General features: G+C 41.5%; 2 non-coding genes across 2 annotated transcripts; both read left to right on the top strand.

Moving 5' to 3' along the window:
• Positions 1-3578: 3578 nt before the first annotated feature.
• LOC143262063 (small subunit ribosomal RNA) lies at positions 3579-5499 on the top strand. The gene has a single exon (XR_013036017.1). It is a non-coding gene; the product is annotated as a small subunit ribosomal RNA (ribosomal RNA).
• Positions 5500-6830: 1331 nt separating this feature from the next.
• On the top strand, positions 6831-6985 carry LOC143262038 (5.8S ribosomal RNA). The gene has a single exon (XR_013035990.1). It is a non-coding gene; the product is annotated as a 5.8S ribosomal RNA (ribosomal RNA).
• Positions 6986-7500: the final 515 nt, after the last annotated feature.

Below are 7500 nucleotides of genomic sequence, written 5' to 3'. Positions count from 1 at the left end.
ATAAAAAGTATACGGCTGTGTAGCGGGGATCAAAACGAGTAATTTCGTGTATAAAGTTTAATTAATATCCCATTACTTTGCCGGGAAACATCGATTATTCCGATCTAGAAAGAGACAGAGATAGACGATCCGCGTTATGTTAAATATCTCAAGGTTACCGATTCCACAAAATTATAAAAAGTATACGGCTGTGTAGCAGGGATCAAAACGAGTAATTTCATGTATAAAGTTTGATAAAACTCCCAATAGTTTGCCGGGAAACATCGATTATTCCGATCTAGAAAGAGACAGAGATAGTCGATCCGCGTTATGTTAAATATTGCAAGGTTCCCGATTCCACAAAATTATAAAAAGTATACGGCTGTGTAGCGGGGATCAAAACGAGTAATTTCGTGTATAAAGTTTAATTAATATCCCATTACTTTGCCGGGAAACATCAATACTTCGATCGCGCGAGAGAGACAGAGAAACGAACAGACTTTTTTTCGATTTACGGCTAAAATAAATTTTTCTCATTTTATTCAATAACATATTCCTGCTTAAATAACTTTTTTACATAGGGATTAAGCATTTAGAACGATATAATGTTTAAAATAAGGGCACTTTACTCTTGACATTTTACGGTTTTTTCAATTTTCTGAAAAATCCTATCATTAGATTTGTTTAAAAATACGATATTCTTGCTTAACTAACGTTTCTACATAGGGATTAAGCATTTAGAACGAAATCTAATGTCAGAAAATGGCACTTTACTCTTGACATTTTTCGGTTTTTTCAATTTTCTGGAAAATCCTATCATTAGATTTTTTTAAAAATACGATATTCTTGCTTAACTAACGTTTCTACATAGGGATTAAGCATTTAGAACGAAATCTAATGTAGGAAAATGGTACTTTACTCTTGATCGGTACGTTGGGACTTTGAAAATATTCGGCCGTACGCGGCGCGTCTCGGCGCTTCGAACAGCTCCGGTGTCCCCATTATTTTCGATTTACGGCTAAAATAAATTTTTCTCATTTTATTCAATAACATATTCTTGCTTAGATAACTTTTTTACATAGGGATTAAGCATTTAGAACGATACATTGTTTAAAATAAGGGCACTTTACTCTTGACATTTTACGGTTTTTTCAATTTTCTGAAAAATCCTATCATTAGATTTTTTTAAAAATACGATATTCTTGCTTAACTAACGTTTCTACATAGGGATTAAGCATTTAGAACGAAATCTAATGTCAGAAAATGGCACTTTACTCTTGACATTTTTCGGTTTTTTCAATTTTCTGGGAAATCCTATCATTAGATTTTTTTAAAAATACGATATTCTTGCTTAACTAACGTTTTTACATAGGGATTAAGCATTTAGAACGAAATCTAATGTAGGAAAATGGTACTTTACTCTTGATCGGTACGTTGGGACTTTGAAAATATTCGGGCGTACGCGGCGCGCTCGGCGCTTCGAACAGCTCCGGTGTCCCCATTATTTTCGATTTACGGCTAAAATAAATTTTTCTAATTTTTTTCAATAACATATTCCTGCTAAAATAACTTTTTTACATAGGGATTAAGCATTTAGAACGATACATTGTTTAAAATAAGGGCACTTTACTCTTGACATTTTACGGTTTTTTCAATTTTCTGAAAAATCCTATCATTAGATTTTTTTAAAAATACGATATTCTTGCTTAACTAACGTTTCTACATAGGGATTAAGCATTTAGAACGAAATCTAATGTCAGAAAATGGCACTTTACTCTTGACATTTTTCGGTTTTTTCAATTTTCTGGGAAATCCTATCATTAGATTTTTTTAAAAATACGATATTCTTGCTTAACTAACGTTTTTACATAGGGATTAAGCATTTAGAACGAAATCTAATGTAGGAAAATGGTACTTTACTCTTGATCGGTACGTTGGTACTTTGAAAATATTCGGCCGTACGCGGCGCGTCTCGGCGCTTCGAACAGCTCCGGTGTCCCCATTATTTTCGATTTACGGCTAAAATAAATTTTTCTAATTTTTTTCAATTACATATTCTTGCTTAGATAACTTTTTTACATAGGGATTAAGCATTTAGAACGACATATTGTTTAAAATAATGGTACTTTACTCTTGTGATTTTTCGGTTTTTTTTGATTATTTTGAAAAATAAATTTTTGTAATTTTTTTAAATACGATATTCGTGATCAGTGAACGATTTCACATATGGATTAAGCATTTAGAATCGTGCGGAAGCGTTATTAAAAAAGTTTACTCGATGCGATGGGACTTTGAAAAGTTTGTGAAAATTTTCATATTGGGAAAAAATGTGTAATTTTTTGTCTAGTTTACGGTAGTGTAATTTATTTTAATGTTTACTATAAATTTTTTTTTCGTTCGTTCACGCGCTATGTTACAACAGCACGGCCGGGCGGTCTGTTGCCGCGGCGGTTTACACTCGTAAGCGCGCGTGCTATTCGGCCGGCGGCGCCGGCGTCCTTGCCGGCCGTTCGGTATCTATAAGAGATACACGGTCCGTGCGAGGCGGACGGAGCAGAGCGGGTTTTGGGCCAATTCTACGATCTCGGTCGAGAAGCTGTCTCAGAGCTCCTTCGGGGCTTCGGTCCTGACTGTTTCGTGCCGTTTACGTTACGGACTTTTCTCCACACAGCGTGGCCACGGGTCGGTGTCTTTGACCGAATGGCCCATATGTGGCAAGCCCTACGGGGTTGGTTACCCGTATGCACTTTGTATGTATACTCGTACTCACTGAGCAATCGACTCTTCTGTCCGAGCGATGGAAAAATTTTTTAAACTGCATCTGTAAGATTTGGAAGCAAATCGTACCAATTGAAAACTGTGGCTAAAATGAATAGCCCAGTGGAGAGAGAAAACTATCAAAAAACTGATTTTTTAAATCAAGAGGTGTCAGAAATCGAAATGCCTAGCGCGAGCGGAAGAACACGCTTTCTCGCCAGTCCAGCATGTGTCCTGTCCGTTCTTCCTCGGCTTGCCGATTTTGCCCAGATCAGAGGTTTCGTGCTTCCGGCGGTCAGAAGATCAGCGTGAGCGTACGCGCTTCCACGACTATGGCATCACCCATGTACTTTTTCCTCTGAATATATTTGAGTACATAAAAAATATTAAAACATATAGAGAGAACTGTGTCTTGGATCTTAAAAATTTGTCAATAGCGATGATATATTATTACTTAACTTGAAGTATTTGTACGTTTTAGCTGGGACGTACATTTATCTTACAAGATGTTAATAGCGAGACTCTTGAAGATAAAATTATCTTGTGATTTTATGAAGGCAAAGATAGAAACGTACGAAGCTGGCGTACGTAGAAAAATGTGATTTTACGATAGAACAAAAATATAATACGTACGTTTTTGGGCGTACGGTAAAATATCTGTATGGTAGAAAAATGAAAGAAATTGAGCGTTAAAGAAGATATGTTACAAGCGCGGAATGTGGCAAAACTTGTACATATTTGAAAGAGAAAAGTGGTGTGTCGACCTGACATATATATATGAAACAGGCGACGATGGAAAAGGATTTAAATTTTGTCCATTTTATATATACATATTGTATAGTTCCCTGGTTGATCCTGCCAGTAGTCATATGCTTGTCTCAAAGATTAAGCCATGCATGTCTCAGTACATGCCGTATTAAGGTGAAACCGCGAATGGCTCATTAAATCAGTTATGGTTTCTTAGATCGTACTAAAATTTACTTGGATAACTGTGGTAATTCTAGAGCTAATACATGCAAAACAGAGTTCCGACCAGAGATGGTAGGAACGCTTTTATTAGATCAAAACCAATCGGTGGCGGGTGTTTACACTCGTCCATCGTTTGCTTTGGTGACTCTGAATAACTTTGTGCTGATCGCATGGTCTTATAGCACCGGCGACGCATCTTTCAAATGTCTGCCTTATCAACTGTCGATGGTAGGTTCTGCGCCTACCATGGTTGTAACGGGTAACGGGGAATCAGGGTTCGATTCCGGAGAGGGAGCCTGAGAAACGGCTACCACATCCAAGGAAGGCAGCAGGCGCGCAAATTACCCACTCCCGGCACGGGGAGGTAGTGACGAAAAATAACGATACGGGACTCATCCGAGGCCCCGTAATCGGAATGAGTACACTTTAAATCCTTTAACGAGGATCCATTGGAGGGCAAGTCTGGTGCCAGCAGCCGCGGTAATTCCAGCTCCAATAGCGTATATTAAAGTTGTTGCGGTTAAAAAGCTCGTAGTTGAATCTGTGTGTCACAGTGTCGGTTCATCGCTCGCGGTGTTTAACTGGCATTATGTGGTACGTCCTACCGGTGGGCTTTGCTCTTCACGGGGCGGTCCAACTAATATCCCATCGCGGTGCTCTTCACTGAGTGTCGAGGTGGGCCGGTACGTTTACTTTGAACAAATTAGAGTGCTCAAAGCAGGCTACCTTCGCCTGAATACTGTGTGCATGGAATAATGGAATAGGACCTCGGTTCTATTTTGTTGGTTTTCGGAACCCCGAGGTAATGATTAATAGGGACAGATGGGGGCATTCGTATTGCGACGTTAGAGGTGAAATTCTTGGATCGTCGCAAGACGGACAGAAGCGAAAGCATTTGCCAAAAATGTTTTCATTAATCAAGAACGAAAGTTAGAGGTTCGAAGGCGATCAGATACCGCCCTAGTTCTAACCATAAACGATGCCAGCTAGCGATCCGCCGAAGTTCCTACGATGACTCGGCGGGCAGCTTCCGGGAAACCAAAGCTTTTGGGTTCCGGGGGAAGTATGGTTGCAAAGCTGAAACTTAAAGGAATTGACGGAAGGGCACCACCAGGAGTGGAGCCTGCGGCTTAATTTGACTCAACACGGGAAACCTCACCAGGCCCGGACACCGGAAGGATTGACAGATTGATAGCTCTTTCTTGATTCGGTGGGTGGTGGTGCATGGCCGTTCTTAGTTGGTGGAGCGATTTGTCTGGTTAATTCCGATAACGAACGAGACTCTAGCCTGCTAAATAGACGTAATTATGGTATCTCGAAGGCTCTCGGCTTCTGCCGGTGGGGTTTTTACTACCAACGTACAAACAAATCTTCTTAGAGGGACAGGCGGCTTCTAGCCGCACGAGATTGAGCAATAACAGGTCTGTGATGCCCTTAGATGTTCTGGGCCGCACGCGCGCTACACTGAAGGAATCAGCGTGTGTTCCCTGGCCGAAAGGCCCGGGTAACCCGCTGAACCTCCTTCGTGCTAGGGATTGGGGCTTGCAATTATTCCCCATGAACGAGGAATTCCCAGTAAGCGCGAGTCATAAGCTCGCGTTGATTACGTCCCTGCCCTTTGTACACACCGCCCGTCGCTACTACCGATTGAATGATTTAGTGAGGTCTTCGGACTGGTGCGCGGCAATGTTTCGGCATTGCCGATGATGCCGGGAAGATGACCAAACTTGATTATTTAGAGGAAGTAAAAGTCGTAACAAGGTTTCCGTAGGTGAACCTGCGGAAGGATCATTACAATGTTCCAATATATCTCAAAGAGAGAGGAGAGGAGGAGAGAAAATGAATTCGATTAGTTTGTGGATAAGAATTCATATAAAAAAAAAAGATATTGTTGAGCCCGCCAGATCATTCGTGCGTGATTTACACGGCCAGACGTGTGTACTACACGTATTAGGCCTTTGATCTGCGTTGCGTAGGCCACAACAAATCTTTCAAAGAGAGAGAGATATATGTGTTGTTGGGGTTTGTGATTATGAAGGTGCCCCAATGCACAAAAATATATAAAAATGTACAAAGTTGGGATGTGGTGTGGTGGAGAAGAGTTGGGCCCGACCAGATCATTCGTGCGTGATTTACACGGCAGACGTGTGTACTACACGTATTAGGCCTTTGATCTGCGTTGCGTAGGCCATCTTCCTTCCAAGACACACACGTGTTGGGGTTTGTGTGATTTTATGATAGTGCCTCAACACGGAAAAATAAGCGTACGAGAAGAGTTGGGCCCGACCAGATCATTCGTGCGTGATTTATACACGGCCAGACGCGTATTATATTACACGTATTAGGCCTTTGATCTGCGTTGCGTAGGCCATCTTCTCGATAGAGAGAAAGCCAATGTATTCTTTTTTCTTTCTTTACACACACACACACAGTTGTAGTAGGACAGGGAGGGATGCGAGCGTGCTAATCACGCTTCCTCAAGTCTTCGCTGTGGTGTGTAAAAAAAAAAGAAAAAAAGGAATCGTTGGGAAAGTCCAAAGGACGAAAATATCGGGCAGTCTGAAGATAACTTAATGCTCGTTTACATTGGTATCAAGAGAGACCGGCTTGTGTAGCTCGTTTCAATGCTGTGTCGTTGTCATTGACACCCTACTCTGTTGCGCGCTAGTGGCAGCATGAGCGTGGGACGTATATATATATGACACCCAGCTAGAGCCGGCCGTGAGTCCGTCCGGTGTAAATAACGACGAAAGGAGAGAGAAACTTTTCGAATCCAGTATCGGGTTGATAATTGTCCAGTTTGAATATCCATATCCCCGTCGTTTTTGGAGGTGATATACTCTCTGTGTTTCTTCGATAGAAGGCTTTTCAATGTTCTATTCGCTCCGACCGTCGAACTTGCAAGAAAACAGTGGTTTTGGATTTGCTCGTACATATATATATGGTTTCGACGGAAATATCTCGTTCTTTAAGGGACAATTATGTCGTCGTACGACGACTCCCGAATCTCCTTCGCGCGCTGGTTGGAGCTCTTCGGGTATCGGCTTGTTCCGAAATATAACACAAAAATGTGGTGGATAGCAAATACACATTATATTATATATGAGAGAATAAAAGGGAAAAATTACCCTGAACGGTGGATCACTTGGCTCGTGGGTCGATGAAGAACGCAGCTAATTGCGCGTCAACGTGTGAACTGCAGGACACATGAACATCGACATTTCGAACGCACATTGCGGTCCACGGATACAATTCCTGGACCACGCCTGGCTGAGGGTCGTTTACGTACTTATAAACTGCTTGCGTTGATGGCACTTGTTGCCTATATACGTACGAGCGAATGATGGGCGCTTCGTCGGCGTTTGTCGCGGTCCTATGAATATTGAGAAATTTTACGTACGTCTAACAGTCTTCGAGAGAGATGGAAATCGTGTTCGAACTAGCGTGAGTGTGGAAGGCGGTGTCGTGTGTCGTATATGTTTTATATACGTCCGCCCGTCTGAAACACCGCTTCGAAGCGGTGACAAAATCTTTTTCGGGACGATTCGTATTCGTAGAACTATCGAGATTTCACTGGTACATTTTCAACGCGCTCCCGACGTCGCCTGAAATGAAACGAGATGGGTTTAACCCACGAAAGCGTACTACACGAGTCTGTCCTATGTGAAGACTGTGTACAGAGATCGAACGAACGCATGAAAGAAATTGAACGAAAGAACACATAACCCGCAAAAATATAGAGTAGAATTGTGACCGTTGCTTCGAATTTGAATTTATATGTATATATATATCATA

Source organism: Megalopta genalis, unplaced genomic scaffold (assembly GCF_051020955.1).
Source record: "Megalopta genalis isolate 19385.01 unplaced genomic scaffold, iyMegGena1_principal scaffold0084, whole genome shotgun sequence".
Lineage (NCBI taxonomy): Eukaryota > Metazoa > Arthropoda > Insecta > Hymenoptera > Halictidae > Megalopta > Megalopta genalis.
This window is presented reverse-complemented; position numbering and strand designations above follow the sequence as displayed.